The sequence below is a fragment of the Cervus canadensis genome, chromosome 21 (assembly GCF_019320065.1).
Source record: "Cervus canadensis isolate Bull #8, Minnesota chromosome 21, ASM1932006v1, whole genome shotgun sequence".
Taxonomy (NCBI): Eukaryota; Metazoa; Chordata; class Mammalia; order Artiodactyla; family Cervidae; genus Cervus; species Cervus canadensis.
In genome coordinates this window covers 43168312-43190435 of record NC_057406.1, presented here as the reverse complement: position 1 = coordinate 43190435, position 22124 = coordinate 43168312, and the positions used below count along the sequence as shown (strand labels likewise).

The window sequence follows — 22124 nt, the reverse complement described above, 5'->3', positions numbered from 1 at the left end:
ATACCTACTGTTATTGAAAGGGCTATTCCTTTCAGATTTTACATTTTTACAACATGTCTATGCTTCACCCTTGAAATTTTATGAAAGAATCATCAGAATATCCATTGTATATTTTCCAAAAAACAAAACGGGCTCAGAAATCAACACAGTAATCATGGCACTGGTACTGTTACCTTATCATGAACAATAAAGATCACTGGGCTGTGTGATTTTGTGACTTATTAAAAAAAATTACATATATGTCATCATCCAGTTCATAACAGGATGCTCCTACAACACTTGGAATTTCTTAAGGGATGAGAGCAATAAAGATATCTTAGCTTATGTTAATGAGAAGATAAGGGAAGTCCTTAAATCACCTTAGGATGAAGCCTGGTTGCCAGGGAAATCAATCAATTGATTAGAGGATTGGAATTTACAGTCCCCAAATTGGAAAAGAACCTGATGCTGGGAAACACTGAAGGCAGGAGGAGAAGGGGACGACAGAGGATGAGATGGTTGGATGGCCTTATCGACTTGATGGACATGAGTTTGAGCAGGCTCGGGGAGTTGGTGATGGACAGGGAGGGCTGGTGTGCTGCAGTCCATGGGGTCGCAAAGAGTCGGACACGACTGGGCGACTGAGCTGAACTGAACTGAAATCCCTCACCTCAGTGAAGAGAGAGGGTACTCGCTGGAGATTTAGTTCAATGTACAGAGATCAATGATTTAAACAATAATCACTACATAATAAAGCCTCCATAAAACCCCAAAAAGATGGGTTTCAGACAGCTTCTGGGCTGGAGAACATCTGGTGGGGCTGAAACGGGAAACGGGATTCTGTTCAGGAGGCAGAGAATGAATTTCACAAACTCGCAAACACTCACGCAGGCAAAGTTTATGTTTAAAAAGATAGAGACACAAAGCCCTCAGCAGAGACACTGAGAAGGGGTAAAGAGCCCCCAAAGATGGGAATAACAGCAGCTTTTATATCTGTTCGTTATTGGTTGGCTCGGGCCCAGATATGTGTAATTTTTCATCAATCAGTTTAAATGTTGCAATGTCCAGTTTGTCATTTTTATGGCTTTCTTGGATCTCCCAGTTTCTCAGTTTTTCTAGACATATTGACGCCATCCCTTGACCCTTTCTCAAGACCCCCAGACCATTATTTAGGGGCTAGATGGCAATCCACTCCAGTGTTCTTGCCTGGAGAATCCCCACGGACAGAGGAGCCTGGGGGCCTGCAGTCCATGAAGCCGCAGAGTCGGACACTACTGAGCGACTAAGCCCAGCATAGCACAGATGTGTGTTTAGGAGAGAATTGTCTACCCAGAATGTTTCTCCTTGATAAACTGGACAGGCGGCAACGATTGTCTTGTCCTGGATCTGAATGTTTTACGATCCTCCGGACCAGGAAGACATTCCTCTGAATGCCTGGAAACTGGGACAAATACAGATTTAGGCTAGTGGAGCCAAAACACTTGTGTGTGAGAATTAAAATTGAAATTAGAAAAAGAAGAACGACTCTGACTTCTACACTGACTGCCTAACAATATCTACCTCAGTGCTTTCTCATAGAAATCCTTTTTCAAATATGTGTATTGTGACTGTTTTCTTCCGGTCTGTGATTTGCATTTTTGTTTTCTTAACGATGTCTTTTGAAGAGCAGTTTTAATTTTGATGAAATCCAGTTTATCAATTTTTCCTTTTATGGTTTGTGCTGGATTGTGTGTCCCAAGAAATCTTTGCCTACATGTTGAATTACTCCAGTGCCTTTGTCAAAATCAGGAGGCCATGTATCTGTGAATTTGGCTGATCCATTTTATGTTATTTATCTGTGTGTTGATCTTTTCACCAGTACCTCACTGTTTTTGTCACTGTAGCTTTAAAGTGCCTTTAATCTATGTACTGTAAATTCTGCAGCATTTTCAAGATTGGTTTGACTTGATATCAGCTGCTTCCCTTTCCCATAACAATTTTACATAGAGCTTGTCAGTTTTTCTTAAAAAAAAAAAAAAAAAATCCAGCTGGGATAGTGATTGAAATTGCATTTGAATTTAGAAATCAATTTGGGAAGAACTGATAAATAACACTGAATCTGCCAACCCACAGATGTGACATATTTCCACACTTATTTGAGTCTTTTAAAATGTATCTCAAAATAAATAAATAAAATGTACCTCAGCAATTTTTTTAGTGAAGAAGCTTTACACGTTTTCTCAAATATATTTCTAAATATTTTCTGATTTTTATGCTATTATAAATGGTATTTAAAATTTCATTTTCAAGTTTGTCTTGAGTGTGTAGAAATGCAATTTTTTTCTCATGCATTTTCCTTTTTTATTATTCTTTTTTAATTAATTAATTAATTTACTTATTTTACTTTACAACATTGTATTGGTTTTGCCATACAATTTATTTTTGTACATTGATTTTGCATCTGAAATCTTATTAAATTCACATATTAGTTCAGTAGTCTTTTTTATTTTTTTATAAATGCCCTAGAATTTCCTGTGTACATAACCATGTATGAAATAAAGCATTTCTACCTCCTTACTCCAAATCTTTTTATGTGTTAATTCTTCTTGCTTTATTGAAATAGCTGGAAACTTCAACTAGTACTGAACTGAAGTTATGTGAGTGAATATCCTGTCCTGCTCCTAACAATAGAGGAGAGCATCCAATTTTTTCACTGTTAAAATATGATGTTAATTGTAGGCTTTTCTTGCATGTTTCTCATCAGATTGGAAAATTTCCCTTTTAATTCTAGTTTCTGAGGATATGTGTATGTGTGCTGAATTTTGAGAAATGCTTTTTCTGCATGTATTGAGATGATTTTTCTCTCCTTTATTTTGTTAATGTGGTTTGTTACATTGACTGACTAATATTAAGCTAAACTTGCACTTCTGGTCCAAACTCTGCTTGGTCATGATGTATCATTCTTTTTATATAGTTCTGGATTCAATATTTTGTTTCATTTTTGTATCTACACTCATGAGAAAAAGTAACCTGTGATTTTCCACTCTTATAAATTCTATCTTGTTTTGGTGTCAGGTCTTGTTTATTTTGGGTGCATTTATAAGAATATACATTTTCAACATAAAAGTAAATATACTGTACACAGTGAAAACAAAACAAAAAGAGGGAAAAAAGAAACATTCCGCTACAGAAAGTCATCAAATGACAAAAGAAGAGGGCAAAAGAAAACGAAAGGAAAAAATGAATTACAAAATGTAAAAAAAACTATTAACAAAGTGGCAATATGTCTAAATCATGAATATTTCTCAGTAATGTAAGTGAACTACTTATATATGCAATAGTAAAATTGAATATTAAAAAATTATAAGGGAAGAATGCCATGATTATTCCATTCAAGTGAAACACAAGTAAAAGGCAAATCAAATCTGATTTAGAATGACAGAAAGATCACTGGCTGCCTAGAAATAAAAAGTTTACTAGCAAAGGATATGACAGAAATTTGTGGGAATATGGAAATGTTTATTGTCTTTACAGTGAAAGTAAATGCTTAAGGAAGTACATATTTTGAAAATTCACTAGTTAAAATATTTTAAAGGTTCCACCTGTTGTATGTAAATTTTACTTCAATCTGCAACCCAGCCTTGACCTACATTAGTCCACAAATGAATAAAGGTAATAGTTATTTAAAGGAAAAGCAATATCGAGTGTATGCATAAAGATACTCTTATATACATAACTTGAAGGAACATACTAGTTATTAGTTATTAGTAGATTATAGTTCTAAGTATGTATCTCAGTATCTCAGAGAAATTTTACTTTGATCCAGTTTTCCAGACAATATACAGAAATATTTTTTAAAAACTTCTTGTCATATTTTTATAATTGTAGAAAATATAAAAGAAGCTAAAATGATTAAAGGTAATTAGAAACATCATAATTATCTATAGAGTGATATTTTACAATGGTAAAACTGGAAGCAACATTTATTTACAACAATGATAGATTTGAATTTAAATGCTGTTGTTACAGTAATACAGTGGACTGAAATTAAATAGGTTTAAAATGATGCATGCAAATAATTATTGAGACATAAATAGGCTCACAAATATCTAAGTGTAGTCTTGTTGTTGTTTAGTCACTCTGTCATCACTAACTCTTTGCAACCCCATGGATTGTAGCTCAGCAGGTTCCTCAGTTCATGGGATTTCCCAGGCAATAGTACTGGAGTAGGCTGTCATTTCCTTCTCCAGGGGATTTTTCCAACCCAGGGACTGAACCTATGACTATGGCATTGCAGGTTCATTCTTTACCACTGAGCCACCTGGGAAGCCCAAGTGTAAAATAACTGTGACAATCTGAGTACCACAGTGTGGAAGCATTTTTAATACTGTTCATGCATTTGTAATTATTACATGTGGTACACATGGATATATCTGCAGGAGTATAGAAAAGTATGGAAGGACATGCTCCAAAATGTTACCTTTCATTTCCTCTATTACCTCTTCCTTTATTCTTTTTCACTTTAATTTTTCATTGTCATATGTCTCATCAAATGTCAATATATAATATATTCATTTTATAGCAAATAGAAAAGTAGAGAGAGAGATCTATCTTCTTTACCTTACACAAGAATTAGTTAAAAGAAACTGGACTATGTTTTGTTTTTAATTAAAGTCAGTTGTCCTCCCCGTCTGTAAAGTGATTCTGTTGTTTTTCCTGTCTCTAAAGGTTGTTTTCCCTCTGTTGCTATACTAGTTTGCTTGTTTCATTTACCCAAAGGTCACACGATACAAGATGATTACACAGATGCTTCATTAGTAGTTTTTGATCCTGAGTCACCAAGGACTCTCTTATTTATTAATTTTTGTGGCAGATTCAGCAAATGAAATAAATATTAAGGGTGACACTGGAAAAATCCTCTCTCTGAGTATAATAGTTTGGGACATCAGCTTGTCCAAAACTACTAGGAGTTCCTTTGAGCCTGCTTTTCTTCTCACTTATTGAAAGTTTTTATTTTCTTTTTTTTAAAGCTGTTTCCTAGATTTGTCTTAGCACTACATCTATTGTGAGGAAGTTGATGTATTTGAAGACAAAAAAAATTAAGGAAATTATGCATTCCCAAGCTGCTGTTACTGTAGAAGTGACCAGATTCAATCAGCGTTGTTGTTGGTGTTCAGTCACCAAGTCATGTCTGACTCTTATTGACCCCACGGACTGCAGCATGCCAGCCTACCTTGTTCCTCACCATCTCCTAGGGTTTGCCCAAGTTCAAGTCCGTTGAATCGGGGAAACCATCCAACCATCTCACCCTCAGTTTCCCATTCAATCAATAGTAACCAGAAATTCTCATACTTCTAATACTATTTGCATTATATTCATTTTCAAGTTGTAGCTATAAGAATAGTTGTAATTAAGTAACTAGTAGAGAGAAGCTGTGATTAACTGTCAGAATGTAAGTATTATAAATTATGCATTTCATTTACATTTTTTGAGGCTTGGGTAATATTTGTCTCAAGTAAATTAGTCTTTCCTGATTGTACAAAATTTATCAGTGGAAATTCTAATGTGGGTATCAGTTAAACATCATTTTCAGAGCACTTTAATCGTGGATGGTATATATTTGTTGATAAGATTATTTTGAGCTACAAATAAATAATAGATCATCTAAAAATAACTTAATTTGTATACCATGACAAATTAATACACCTGGAATCTAAAAAATGAAACAAGTGGCTGAGTATGTGCTTGTCCAGCAAAATTCAAGACTGGGAACAGAGATGGCGTTGGGAAACAAAGAGCCTGGAGGGAAGACTATTCCAGATCAATAGTCTATGCGAAGTATCTATTTCAACATCAAGTATATAACAAAGGTCCAAGAAGTACAAAATACCAGTTTGGTTATTAAAAAATAAGAGGAGAGTGTGAAAAGCCAAGAGTTTCATTTTGGAAGTTTTATATTTGCAGTGCATTTGGGTATATGACTGAAGATCAATCATTTTGGAGATAAGTTCAAGAAAACACTCAAAAAGAGTATATATGTTAAGAAGTAAAGCTTTGGGTAAAAACTTGCAATGAGTAGTAAGTAAATCAAAGAGATCTAATGTACATATTGATAGCAATATTATATTATAATATATAAGGTGATACGTATCCACTACATGAGCAATCATGTTGCAATTATAAAGGCATCAGAGTAACACCCTATACACTTTAAATTTACACAATGTTACATGTCAAATGTACTCAATTAAAAAAAATCAGGAAAATAGTAAAGAAATGCTAAGGACTATCACCATAGAGTTCAAGGGGAAAAAAAAGTGTCTAGATATTAGAAAGCCAAAAGATGACAGGAAAACATGTTGGGATTAATGTGAGTTATGAGAGAATTCTATAACTACTGTGTGGTTAAAACTAGACAATTCTTGTGAAGTTTCCTGAACTCTAGCAGCCAAAAAAAGATGAACTTTGGCATAAATTGCTTCATTAGATTTATTGTGACAAAATGTGATTACAATGTATTGATGATTGAATGTATGGTCTCTAAAAGGAAAACTGTTGTTGACAAGGTCACTGAAATAGTTAAAATTTGTTTATTACTCATTTTCTGCCAGGCAGTTTTCATAAGTACTCTAAATGTTAACATTTTATTTTTCAGCATTAGGATAATAATATTATTTCCACTTTGTAAATGACATAACTGAGTCACAGTGAAAGCAAGCCATGCTTGAAGAATATGCTTAAGAATTTAACCTGAATTTTTTGTAGTTAGTAATATTAATAATAGCACTTTGGAATGTGTCTTAACCTTAACAGATTGAAAACCAAAAAAATTGCAATAATTTTTTACATCCCTATATGTTTATACCCAACACATAGTTATTCTACATCACATATTTGTCATCAAAATATTCCTTGTCTTCTGTACCACAGTAGGAAATTAGTGTAATTTTAAACTATGAGATAATTATGAGATAAGCTAGGAGATAAACTATGAGAAAATTATGAGGTAGAGTCAGGGGCATAGGTGAGTAAGAAAGAAGTTGTTTAAAGGAAACATAGACTTTTAAAATTGTAATCCTAGAACTCAACATATTCAGTACTGGATGTGGAATGCATTTAGTGAGACAAACTAGTTGTGATCAACTGTTTCAATAACAAAATTTTAAGGAAACACATGACGGTAAAAATGAAAGTTTAAAATTCAGCTTTATGAGTCAGTCTGTGAACAAGAAAAAACCCTTACTCTCACAAAACATTAGCAGCTAAATCCAAATATAAAGGGAAAATCAAATCCAAGACATAGACAAAATATAAAGTGGAAACAAAACATAAAATGTAATGAGGAAGAAGCACCAATAATATTCCATAGTATGATATAGATAGATAAAGCAATTCTGATTTTTTTAATCTCCCCTGAAATGATCAATAATACACAATTGTGGAACCTAGGATACCAGCGTACTGAAAATATTTGCAAACAAGAATTTTTAATGGCTGTGAGTTTGTTTTCATAGTTTTGCCTTCATTAATAACCACTCTATGCATATCAAATATTTTTGAATTGTAAATGCAGATTGAGTAGAAGTCAGGATTCAGTGATGAGAAACCACACAACTTTTATCCTGCTGGGACTACTGATGATCCACAGCTGAACATTGTGATTTTCATCTTTTTATTTCTCAGCTACATGTTGAGTGTAACTGGGAACCTGACAATCATCTCCCTCATCTTCATAGACTCTCACCTGAAAACTGCCATGTACTTTTTCCTGCAAAATTTCTCCTTCTTAGAAATCTCATTTATATCTGCTTGTATTCCCAGATAATTCCAGGTGACAAGACAATATCATATAATAAGTGTATCAGTCAAATATTTTTTGCTGATCTTTTTGGTGTAACTGAATTTTTTCTCCTGGCTACCATATCCTATAATTGATATGTGGCCATCTGCAATCCCCTGCATTACATGACTGTCATGAACAACATGGTCTGTAGAAGACTCATCCTTTGTTGCTGGATGGCTGGCTTGTTGATCATAATCCCTCCACTTAGCCTGGGCCCACATCTGGAATTCTGTGACTCCAATGTTATTGACCATTTTTTTCTGTGATGCAGTCCCCCTTCTAAAAATCTCATGCTCAGAAACATGGCTTAAAAAGCAAATCATAGTCTGTGCAGTGTTGACCTTTATCATGACACTCCTGTGTGTTGTTCTATCATATATACACATCATCAAGACCATTTTACGATTCTCTTCTGCCCAGCAAAGGAAAAAGGCATTTTTCACATGTTCTTCCCATTTGATTGTAGTCTCCGTCACCTATGGAAGCAGTATTTTCATCTATGGTAAGCCTTCAGCAAAGGACTCAGCTATTAATAAGGACTCAGGTATTAATAAGAGTGTTACAATGCTCACTACTTCAATTGCTCCTATGCTGAACCCCTTCATTTACACCTTGAGAAACAAGCTAGTTAAACAAGCCTTTGGTGATGCAATCAAAAGAATTGCATTATTCTCAAAGATCTAATGGAATTTGCTAATGTAAAGAAATAAATTTTTCATAAAAAGATCATTTGTTCCTAAGTATGTATCTTTAAGCTTTTGAGTCATTTCTTTCCTGGTATGGAAACTGTTTCAAGCAGCTCTCTTAAAAAGACAGTATTATACATTTCTGGGAAACAGAAGAATGACATTACACACTGACAAGACTACCAAAGGCCTAACAATGAAATGAAAGAAGGAAAACCTACAAGTTCATTATGCATTTTGAACAGGGTAGGTGTATGATTGTTTTTCCCTTTTTCTAGATTTCAAGATAGTTTTTTGATACCATTTCAAGTATTAGAATAGAAAAGCTAAAAATGTATTGCCTTTACATTTTTATAGTTTAGAAGGGATACATGACCAGGGCATTTAAAAAAACATAACCATCACAAGGAGCAACAATAAAAATATTATTTTTAAGTTAACAAAAGAAACTATTACAAATTATAATATCTTAAGGTAGAAACTGAGTAATAAAAATAGTCTCCTATAATATTGAATACTCTAAAAATTCCAGACTAACAGATGAATTTAAATAGAAAACTTGTGAAATTAAAGTGCTAACAATTTTTCCGTGTGAATTTTTGAGGAAAAAGATTATTTATATATTAGATTGGCCAAAAAAGTTCTGTCAAGTTTTTCCATAATATCTCACAGAAAACTCTGAATGAACTTTTGGGCCAATCCAACACATAAGTATTTGTCTCTATACATTAATCTTTAACAGTATGCATTGGCTGGTGAGAAAATGATTAGAAGAGGGACTTCCGTGTACTTTCAGCTTTGTTAAGCCATCAGTAAAAGAATCAGTGACTATTAAAAAAGATATGATTGGGCTCACTGCCTTCTATGATGAATCTCTTCGTTTTGCTTACTTAAAAAGATTGCCAGTTACTTCTCCCGCAGGGAAAAAAAAAAAGTGTTTATTCAAGATCAAAAAGAATTGTTATTTGTAGCCTGTTTCTATGGTGAGCCATATAGAAGTCCTCACACAAGAATGAGGACTCTTTTAAAGTGGGGAAAGGAAATTGGGAGGGCCGTAGTAAACAAAGAGTATATGACTTTGCATTGGCTGAGTGGTGACAATCTCTCATAGGCTAAACTCTCACCAAGGAAAAAGAGGAAGTCCTTCTTCCTGTTAGGCTCTGCTGCTCTCCTAGGGCATAAGAGACCCCATTCAGGCCTCTTGACCCTATATTAGTTGAAAAAGCATTTATTAACTCTCACAATTTACACCTTGAGAAACAAGCAGGTCAAATAAGACATCAGTCACATTTCAAGGAACTTGACTGTGACATATCTCAAAAATAATTTTATATTGACATCAAGTTGAAATAATATTTTGATGCACTGGATTTAAGATTACCAAGTGGCTCAGTGGTAATTAATCCATTTGCCAATGAGTAGATACAGGAGATGCACATTTGATCCCTGGGTTGGTAAGATCCCCTGGAGGAGGAAATGGCAATCCACTCCAGTATTCTTGCTTGGAAAATCCCATGGACACAGGAACCTGGTGGCTTATAGTCTGTAGAGTCACAAAGAGTCAGACGCAACTGAGTAGTACATCCTGGAGTTATTAAAAATTTCATTTTTATTTTATAATATGGCTACTAGAAAATTCTAAATTGCACATGTGTCTCATGCTATATTTATATTAAAAGACCAGATTAACCAAACTGGTTAGTAGCAGATCCAGAATTCAAATTCTATGTGTTTGACCAAAAATTTTGTTTTTAACTTAGGGAAACCTTACCAGAGAAACACTTTCAATAAGTTATTTTCAAATAACGCCTCAAGAAAAACCTACATGTATTAAAATCAGTATAAGTAATACATAATAAAAATGCTCACAGCAAGCTTGAACTACAAAATAGTTGAAACTTTTACAATCTTTGGCGATAACATGGTTGTCCAACTGGTAGAGTAACATGTCCCTGATGATAGTATATAGAAGTATTTAGTGGATGGGAAGTTTTACTCAATCTAATTCCAATGTCTGCACTGCAAAACATTCTAATTTTAATTGCTAATCTGTTTTTTTTTTTTTTTTTTTTTTGCTAATCTGTTCTAATGGTGTCTTTTGAATTGTAGTGTATTCTGTAACATATTTTATTAACTGCTAACCTATTATAAGTCCACTCTATTATATGTACAGGCAGTCGTCTGGGCGAGCGAAGATTCCAGAAAAATAAATGACCCAATCAAAAAATGGACCAAAGATCTAAACAGACATTTCTCCATAGAAGACATACAGATGACTAACAAACACATGAAAAGATGCTCAACATCACTCATTATCAGAGAAATGCAAATCAAAACCACCAGGAAGTACCATTACACGCCAGTCAGGATGGCTGCTATCCGAAAGTCTACAAGCAATAAATGCTGGAGAGGGTGTGGAGGAAAGGGAACCCTCTTACACTGTTGGTGGGAATGCAAACTAGTACAGCCACTATGGAGAACAGTGTGGAGATTCCTTAAAAAACTGGAAATAGGACTGCCATATGACCCAGCAATCCCAATTCTGGGCATACACACCAAGGAAACCAGATCTGAAAGAGACACGTGCACCTCAATGTTCATCGCAACACTGTTTATAATAGCCAGGACATGGAAGCAACCTAGATGCCCATCAGCAGACGAATGGATAAGAAAGCTGTGGTACATATACACTATGGAATATTACTCAGCCATTAAAAAGAATTCATTTGAATCAGTTCTAATGAGATGGATGAAACTGGAGCCCATTATAAAGAGAGAAGTAAGCCAGAAAGAAAAACACCAATACAGTATACTAACACATATATATGGAATTTAGAAAGATGGTAACGGTAACCTATGCAAGACAGAAAAAGAGACAACAGATTTATAGAACAGACTTTTGGACTCTATGCGAGAAGGCGAGGGTGGGATGATCTGAGAGAACAGCATCGAAACATGTATATTATCAAGTGTGAAACAGATCGCCAGTCCAGGTTGGATGCATGAGACAAGTGCTCAGGATTGGTGCACTGGGATGTCCCAAAGGGATGGGATGGGGAGGGAGATGGGAGGGGCGTTCAGGATGGGGAACACATGTAAATCCATGGCTGATACATGTCAATGTATGGCAAAAACCACTACAATATTGTAAAGTAATTAGCCTCCAACTAATAAAAATAATTGGGAAAGAATAAATCAAAGTAGTAAGAAACATAAAAAAAAAAAAAAAGGAAAAGACCCTGATATTGGGAAAGATTGAAGGCAGGAAGAGAAGCGGGTGACAGAGGATGAGATGTTTGGATGGCATCACCGACTCGATGAACGTGAGTTTGAGCAAGCTCTGGGAGTTGGTTATAGACAGGGAAGCCTGTCATGCTGCAGTCCATGGGGTCACAAAGAGTTGGACATGACTGAGCTGAACTGAACGAAACTGAAGACAATCAGAATTAACATTTTGTTCTCCTTTCCAAATAATATTTCTTCTCTAGTAAGAGAAGCAATATTAATTGTGTAACTGTGATTTAGTCATAGTCAGTTCACGAGAGAATGAGATCAGTGGCTGCGAAAATGGAGCAGGAAGCTATTTTGCAGTATGAGTAACAGCTAAATAATAACTATGAAGTTGATAATTTACTGACTATTGTTATGAATTTCTGTATAAGTCAGAGTTCTTTTTTGAGGGTGTCTGATTCCAAACTCTTGAGATTTCTACTATATTTTAAAAACTCAACTGTACTCCAACGTCCCAGAGGTAATAGAAAGTCCTTTCTAGATTTGGCTCCGAATAGAGAATCAGGGCAAAAGAAACCAATCCAGTGCTAATATACCACTAATATTGTTCAGTTGAATCCTGAATAATGAGATTTTGAACTGTGTGGGTCCACTTATAGGCATATTTTTTTTCAGTAAATACAGTGGAACACTTTTGGAGATTTGCTACAATTAAAAAATTAAAAATTCACAGAGGAACCATGTACTCTAGAAATAACAAGACGTTTACGGAAAAGTTGTATGTGTCATAAGTGCAAATATATGTATATGGATGCTAGTGTATCTTTGTAAATTCGGAAGGCATTGTTGTTGTTCAGCCACTAAGTCATGTCCAATTCTGGAAACATAACCTACCTACCAAATTGTTACTATTCAGTTGCTAAATTGTGTCCGACTCTTTGCAACCCCATGAACTGCAGCACACCAGGCTTTCCTGTCTTTCACTGTCTCCCAGAGTTTTCTCAAACTCATGACTGTGTAAAAAAAAAAAGAGATTCAAAGTTAGAAAAATCAGAATGATGATATGTAATCCCTTTGAAAAATGACTAATTGGGTCCCCAGTTGCTTGCCTATGATCATATAGTGGTTAGTACTCTGACATGTGAACAATGACTGATATTTAATTTAAAGAACATTTGGCTACAGGTAAAATAGCTACAAAAATGTGCCATTGATTTCAAATGCAATAAAAGTCTTATAGGTGTTAGAAGAGCAACGGGTCACTGGAATTGAATGTCAGGTTGAAGAAGCTTAAAGCATAAACTGAGCAGGAATGAGATAAGAAGACAAGACACTAATATCTTGCCAAAGGCATTGAAAACATAATGAAAATAGGCACGGCATGGGAGAATAATTTTGATGATATTTAAAAAGCTGTCACTTCAGAGCTTCAGGAACCACAGTCAATTACCTGAAAAATAACATGAATGCACATGAGCATATTTCTTTGCAAATAATACAATCTTTCTTCACACTATAGATAAGATAAAATGAGGGTTCAGTCATGTCCAACTCTTTGCGACCCCAAGGACAGTAACCCAGCAGACTCCTCTGTCCATGGGATTCTCCAGGCAAGAATGCTCAAGTGGGTTGCCATTTCCTTCTCCAATAGATAAAATAGTAGTGCTTGAAACCAACTATGAATTAAGAATAGGAAAACAAGTAGAAAAGAATAAATGGAGAGAGGAAAGTGTCAGGATCCAAGCTTCTGTTTTGTCATCATTCTTCTCTGTTTTCCAAGAGAAATACATCTTACCCTTTAAAGAATCCTTGGAAAGTAACAGTTGAAGAGAATTCATCTTCATCATCTGGATACATCCCATATCCAAAGTTTGTCTTGGATTAAAAAAAAAATTAAATACACATGAAATAGTATCATCTTTTTTCCCTACTTTTTTGTAAATTTAGTCCACATCATGAATTAACAAACATTTGTACATTTTGAGGGGCAAACACTGATCTGAGAAAAAGTTGATTTGATAATAGCATAAATCCTAAAGGAATAATCCACTCTCACATTTGTAAATTCAGAAAGACCATCAGACCAGTGATGATACTGATTACATTGTGAAGGGCTAGCTAAATGTAGACCAATGTGAAGGCATAAATAAATGTAGACTGATGTGAAGGGATGACTAAATGTAGACTGATGTGAAGGGATAAGTAAATATAGACTGGCTTGTTTGGCTGTAACTACAAAGTGTTTTGCTACAGAATTCATATACCAACCTCTTCATAAAATCTCTTTGATTTCCACTTGTCAATTGGATAGATTTCAAAACTCAGTGGTGAAAAATCACACAGCAATAACAACTTTCATCCTCCTGGGACTGACAGATGACCCACAACTGCAAATCCTGCTTTTCATCTTTCTATTTCTCACTTGCCTGTTGAGTGTAACAGGGAACTTGATGATCATCACACTCACATTGGTAGACTCCCATCTTAAAACTCCTATGTGCTTCTTCCTCAGAAATTTTTCCTTCTTGGAAGTCTCATTTACCACTGTCTGTATTCCTAGGGTTTCTGTACAGTATATCAACTGGGGACAATACCATCTCCTACAGTGCTTGCACAAGTCAAATATTTTTATTATTCTGTTGGGAGCAACAGAATTTGTTCTGCTGGCAGCCATGTTGCTATGACCACTATGGCCATCTGTAAACCCCTGCATTACATGATCATCATGAACAATAGAGTCTGCACCTTCTTTGTCCTCAGCTGTTGGGTTTCAGATTTGATGATCATTGTTCCACCCCTAGCTTGGGTTTCCAACTGGAATTCCATGATCCCAATGCCATTGATCATATTAGATGCAATGCAGGTCCGCTCCTAAAGATCTCGTGCTCAGATACATGGGTAATAGAACAAATGATTATCCTTGTGGCTGTGTTTGCCCTCATTATCACCCTAGTGTGTGTATTCCTGTCCTACACATACATCATTAGGACAATTCTGAGGTTTCCCTCAGTCCAACAAAGGAAAAAGGCCTTTTCTACCTGCTCATCCCACATCACATGTGGAAGCTGTATCTTCATCTGCGTCAGACCCCCGCAAAGGGAGAGGGGGCCCAGTGCCCGCCACTCCGAGCCCTTTGTTGAGCCCCTTCATTTGCACCCTGAGGAGTAAGCAAGCAAAGCGGCTCTCAATAACTCCATGAGGAGGAGTACATTCCTCCCAAAAGAATCCAAGTTTTCATCAGAGTAGAATGAAACTCTTCTAAATATTTAACTACAGCTTCTAATTATTTTGTTGCTTTGTACCTATCATTTCATCACTTTATCCGTCTCAAAGTCATTTAATACTGTTTCCTAATCTCACCTTAATTAAACTTCTGTCAAACCAAACTCATGCATGGTGTTTTCTCTTATTGTGAAGCCATAAAATATACTTCCAAGTAATTAAACTTGTCTCCACTGCTGACCTAGTCTTTTCTTCAATGATCTAAGAGAAGTAGGAAAGTAATAGTATTTAAAGCACATAAATTATTTAGAAGATACATTATGTAATATTAATACTAATTTTACTAATAGTACTCTAAAATAAAATTATAAAAATTAAGACCATAAATCTAAGGCTCAAATAAAACAGAAGTCAAAAACAATAAAAATGTACTAAAAATAAATTTGTCCAAATAGATATTCCAGGCTAATTAAAATAATGAAACAACAAACAGGAATTAAATATATCAGTGGGTGTTTCACAATGATCTGAATTCTAAAAAATGGGAGAAACTTCACAATCACTGATAAGATGTATTAGCTATATAGTTTCTATTCACTTAAAAGGGATGCATCTAATTTTAAAAGAAATTTAAACATAACATCACTTATTATCAGTTACAAAATTAGAATAGATGTATGAGTGATTTAGAGTATTAAATTTTAAATGCTCATAGGACAACTACGTATTAACACAAGGGCAACTGAATGATTTTAAAAGCTATCAGAGGTATCCTAAACAACAGAAACAGAAAGTTACAAAAGAAAGTAAATGTTGTAATTATGATCAAGGGAACAATTGAAGATAGTATCACTAAATTTGATAACTTAGAATCTGAAGCAAGTAACAGTGTGCTTGTCAATTAAAAAAAAAAAAAAAGGAAGGAATGAAGAAAGAAAGAAGACCTTCCCTGATAATACATTCACTTTTTCATTATTTTCATTGAAAGTAAACAATTACTTCTACTGACTAAGGAACAAAAAAGACCAAAACAAAACAAAAAACAAACAAACAAACAAAAAAAAAACCCACTGTTTTAAAAATTTGAAAAATCGTGCCTGATGTTAAATGAAAACCTCAGAAAAGATTTATTTTTAATTGTAAAGTGGGTTTTGAAATAACCAATATTCTTTTAAATTATTTCTATTGGCATAATTTTGCCTTTACCAATCCCATAAATATGTTTCAGTTATATTAAAATGTAGACAGAAGACGACTAAGTAAATTAACTAATATATTACAGGTAGCAAAGATTGGAGTCTGGATTTTAATTTCAAGTCATGTTTAAACTGCTACAGTACATTACCTATCAAGCAGCAATGTGGTTTTTGTGGGGCAGGGACAGGAAAAGACATTGTAATTGAAAAATAAATGAAAGTAATTGAAAGACACTGTAATTGAAAGTATACACACCAGCTAATAGGAGAGATCTTTACCTGCAATAGTACACTCTTAAGTTATCAATATGCCTAATTATCTCTGTTAAATTACTATATTGATATCAAAGAAAAACTGCTGTCTAAACATTTCAGAATTTATGTAATAGACTTTATATAGCATGATCTGTCCTATTGCAGCATATTAAGGAATGTATGTTTTGATAAGAAGGAACACAAGAAAAAATTGGAACTATCACCTCCCTGCAACTTTGAAACATAAATCATCAACATGACCTCATGAAATATACAACAGAGAGCTCTTAGATACTAAAGTCACTATGAGAAATATCAGAATAAACAAATCTGCACAAGAGACTCTAAAGTAGTCATTATTGAAACCAGAATAATTATGTGACACTTAGAAATGTGTGGCTAATAAGTTAATAAATGATGAATATAATTATTCATTATATATAATTTCAAAAGAGATGAATGATTTTAATTACTTAATTTAGATAATGTCCTATAAAAGCTATATGTTAAAACAAGAACAAGTTCAGGACATCAATATGTAAAATTCAGAAAGTATAGGAGTAGAAGCCAAAAGTTGCTCCAATTTCTTTATATGTGGAATTTTAAGTGTCACACGGTCACGTCTAACTCTTTGCAACCCCATGGACTGTAGACCACCAAGCTTCTCTGTCCATGGGATTCTCCAGGCAAGAAAACAAGAGTAGGTTGCCATTTCTTCCTCCAGGAGATCTTTCCCAACCAGGGATCGAAACTGCGTCTCCTAAATCACAGGTGTTTTCTTTACTGCTGACTCATCTGGGAAGCCCATCAAAACAATGATAATAAGTAATTAATATTTGAGCTCCTGAGATTTTATTGTGTTGAAAAGTAGCATCCCTTTAACATGGAGGTTAAAAATGTAAAATGGTGGCAGCATTGTAGCTTGAGAGAAAGAAGGCTAAGAAAGCTGAATACAGAGAAGGTCCATTTGGTTAGGATTGCTTACTAGCACTTTTTTTTTTTTTTTTGGTGTTATGTTTCCCTAAGTGTTTGTGATGACTGTGGCCTTTGTTGATGTCTGTTCATTTGAAGAAGTGGGCACCACTTCCAAGCTTCACAGACTGGCTTTGAGAGGGAAAGCCCATCAGCACCCAGCCCTCCCAGAGGTTCTGGGCTCACCATCTGATAGAGTTCATGGATGAGCTTGATGCTGAAGTCCAGTACCACTTATTGAAAAGAGTATTGTAGACTGAAAAAATAATGCACAATGTGAGAGTTGTGAGTTATGTTTCATTTGGGGCATCATGAGGGCTGTAGCCTGGGAGACAGCATTACAGATAGCATTGAGAAACTGACCTCACTGTGGACCCCAGCATCAGGGTCACTCAGCTACCTCCTATGCCAGGCTGGGCCCATGGCCCAAAGCTCTAGGCCAGTGCCTGCTCCAGCACCACCAGCCCATGTGGGTCCAAGATCCAGACTTGCCCCTGTGTTCCCATTCTCCAGGAATGCCCCTCACAGACTTAGGCTGAAGGTCCACCCCCATGTACACAGGCTCCAGAACCAATACCACAGTCTAAGACCAGGCATGCTTCCAGAGACATGGGTGCCAGAGCACCCTAGTGGACCCCAACACCAGGATGGTCCCCACAGGCTCCAGAGCAGGTCCATCCCCAGGCACCAGGCTCAGCACAGCATCCCACCACCTCTTGCAGACTCAGGCTCATGCCCCATCCTGCACCAGATCTTCCTTGGGCACCTGGGTGCCAGGATTGCCATAATGGATTCAGATGTCAGACCTGCCCCAGGGGACCCAGGCTCCAGGCACACACCTGCAGACACAGGCACCAGGTCAGCCCTGGTGGACCTAGGCAGCAGGCCAATTTGATGGGAAAGGAATTAAATGGTAATGGAATGGAAATGGTGATGGTAATGGTAATTAAAACAGAAATAAACAAATGGGACCCAGATAAACTTAGAAGATTTGCACAGCAAAGGAAACAATAAACACAAGAAAGAAAATCAATAGAATGGGGCAAAATATTTGCAAATGATGTGACCAGCAAAGGATTAATTTCTAAAAATATATAAATAGCTCACACAGCTCAATATCTAAGAAATAAACAACCCAATCAAAACATGGGCAGAAGATCTAAATAGATATTAATCCAAAGAAGACATACAGATGGCTAAAAGGCACATGAAAAGATGTTGAAAATCGCTGATTACTAGAGAAATGCAAATCAAAACTACAATGAGGTACCACCTCATACTAGTCAGAATGGCCATCATCAAAAAATCTACAAACAATAAGTGCTGGAGAGGGTGTGGAGAGAAGAGAACACTCCTACGTTGTTGATGGGAATGTGAGTTGGTGCAGTCACTGAAAAACGGTATGGAGGTTTCTAAAAAAAACTAAAAATAGAACTAATGTATGAATTAGCACGCAATCCTACTTCGGGGGCATACCCAGAGTAAACTAAAATTTGAAAAGACACATGCATCGCAAAATTCATTTCAAAACTATTTACAACAGTCCTTACATGGAAGCAAACTAAACTCTCATCAGCAAATGACTGGATTGAAAAAAAGTGTGGTACATATACACACAATGAAATATTATTCAGCCATTAAAGCAAAATGAAATAATGCCATTTTGCCATTTGCAGCAGCATGGATGAACCTAGGGATTATCACAATGAGTGAAGTAAGCCAGACAGAGAAAGACAAGTATCATATGATATGGCTCAAGTGGTAAAAACCGGCCTGCAACGCAGGAGACAGAGGAGACACAGGTTCAGGAAGATGCCCTAGAGTAGGAAATAGCAACCCACTGCAGTGTTCTTGCTTGCAAATCGGGTGCACAGAGGAGCCTGGTGGGTACAGTCCACAAAGGCACAAAGAGTCGGACACAACTGAGCACGCAGTCATGACACACAATTGCTTATATGTGGATTAAAAAAAAAAATGATACAGATTAACTTACAAAATCAAATAAACTCACAGGCACAAAAAACAAACTTACATTAACCGAAGAGGAAAGAAGGGGTAAATCAGGAGTTTGTCATAACATGTACACACTACTATAATAAAAATATATAACCAACAAGGACCTACTGTACAACACAGGAAACTGTGTGCATATTTTGCAATAACCTACAAGGGAACAGAGACTGAAAAAAGAACATATATAACTTAATTATTTTGCTGTACACCTGAAACTAATACAACATTATAAATCAACCATGTTTCAATTTAAAAATAGGAAATTATTCTTGTTTACTAAGCTGACAAAAATTTTAAAAATGATTCAAAAAAGGTTTACAAAATAATGCTCTACATTACACTTATAAAGAATAAGATCTCTTGGAGATTCTTAAGTATATTTAATAATTCAGTTTAAGAATTTTTAAAACTATGGCTTTTAAATGAATCATGGAACATTCATTTAAATTACTTAAGAAATACAATACTCCAAAAATTTATATATCATAATACCACCAAATCCCTCCATTCATTTTATTCTAACATGCTATTAAGGAAAATACATTTTGCAATTTTATATTTCTAACACAGAAATACTTTATTTTGAAGAACAGAAAGTTAAATTCAGATATATTGAATGGAAAGGGTTTCTAAGCTCAGGTAAGCATAAGTGATAAAATAAATTAAATATTAGAGATCAATTCTTGTACTAGAAGCATCAAAATAGCTTTTTTTCAATGTTTCTTTCATGCTTTCATGTTGATTATTTCAATAAACAATATTACTTGCCTGAAGCAGAAAATATCTTTCTAAATACATCTGAAGGCTTGTTTAACTTGCTGGTTCCTGAGAGTATAAATGAATGGGTTCAACAAAGGGGCAACTGAAGTATTTAATACAGCCACTCCTTTGCTTCACTTGCTGAAGGCTTTATGTAGATGAATACACAACTACCGTAAGTGATGGATCATGTGAGAAGAGCAGGTAGAAAAGGCTTTTTTCTTTTGTTGAGCTGAAGGGAATTTTAGAATTGTCTTGATGATGTAAGAGTAAGAAAGAATTACCAATAGCAGTGTGACCACAAGGATTATTGCAGCTAATAAAAATGCAATCATTTCTAGTAAATGTGTGTCTGAGCAAGAAAGTTGTAGGATAGGAGAAATATCACAAATGAAATGATCAATGACATTTGAATCACAGAAATCCAGGTGAAGAACCAAAATCAGTGGAGGGAAAATGACCGGGAAGCCAGTTACCCAAGAACTGAGTGCCAGCTGATGACAAATTGTGCTGCTCATGATGGATTTACAATGCAAAGGCTTGCAAATGGCAACATAGCGATCATAGGACATAGCCGCCAGAAGGCAAAATTCTGTAACTTCCAAGAATATGTAAAAAATAACTGAGCCATGCAACCAGCGTAAGAAACTGTCTTTTCTCTGTTCACAGTGGTGATTAGGGATCTGGGGATGCAAGCACTTGTGAGTGAAATTTCCAGGAAAGAGAAATTAGGGAGGCAGAAATACACTGGGGTCTTGAGATGGGAATCCAACAGAGTGAGGGCAAAGATGGTTAAGTTTCCGATCATGCTCAACATGTAATTTAGAAGCAGAACCAAAAAAATTAGGATGTGTAACTGGGAATCATCTGTCAGTCCCAGAAGGATAAACTCTGTGCCTTGTATGGTTCTTCATTTATCCCCTGTGATTTCAAACAATTTCTTGTAATAAAAAGGTATAAAAATAAGAAACTACAGGAATAGATTTATCTTTAAGATATGATATATTGAAGGATACATGTGCACAAACATTTGGCTCAGTTTGAAGATATGCTCTAGAACTGTGCTGCAAATACTATTATTACTGAAGTCAACTAGTTTTGGAAACTGACCTATAAAATCCATAAGAGTTGTTTTTTTTCAGCCTTATTTACAAACTTCCAGGCAATTACAACTGATTCCAATTTGTCCATTGTTAAATAAATTAAATAAATCCTTGGTTCAGATTTCAAAAATAATTCATTCATTTTTAATTAACTTCATCAAAACAAAATTATACCAGTGAAGTGAATTAAAACCTACAGTTAAATTCTGCTACTTTAGATTTCATATTAAAGGGCCATTTGATTCAAGCCCAATTAGTCACCTAGAGAAGCAACTTCCCTAGGAACTACTGATGAAGGCCTAGAAAGGACTAGAGAAAAAGGGAACATACGTGTGTAGTACCACAGCAAAATAAATACCTGTCGAATCTAGGAAAAATTGAAAATGAATATAAAGCAGATACAATCACATTTGCAAAAAATTACAATGCATTTAGAACTTCAACATTTTGCTGCATGTAATGGAGACCAAGTAATAAAAGAGAAAACACAGAAAAGATCATCACAATCTCCACCCAGTTACACAGATTCAGAGTCTAACATCACTTGCCATTAAATTATCTTTTAATCAGGTATTAAATTACAGTGCATATATGTTTTCCATGAAAAGGAAATCTTTCAATAAAACATATTTTATTCTCTAATATTTGTATAAAAGCAAAAGAATTTTAGTGAAATCAGAGTACTAATTGGTTATATATTTTAGAGCCATATATTCAACTAAAATATACTCAATGATGAACTTCATTCCCCTCCTACTCTGAAGAAATCTTTCTTTATCAACCATCTGTGAAATAGGTTGACTATTTCCAAATAAACTTAGAATATAAGCACTGCAAAAAAAGGAAAATAGACTACATCATAGAGTATATAATGTTTTCTTCATTT

The 22124-nt window shown here is 35.2% G+C and overlaps 1 pseudogene; it reads right to left on the bottom strand.

Moving 5' to 3' along the window:
* Positions 1 to 21326, bottom strand: part of LOC122423175 — a 95115-nt pseudogene extending 73789 nt beyond the window's left edge.
* Between the last annotated feature and the right edge of the window lie 798 nt (positions 21327 to 22124).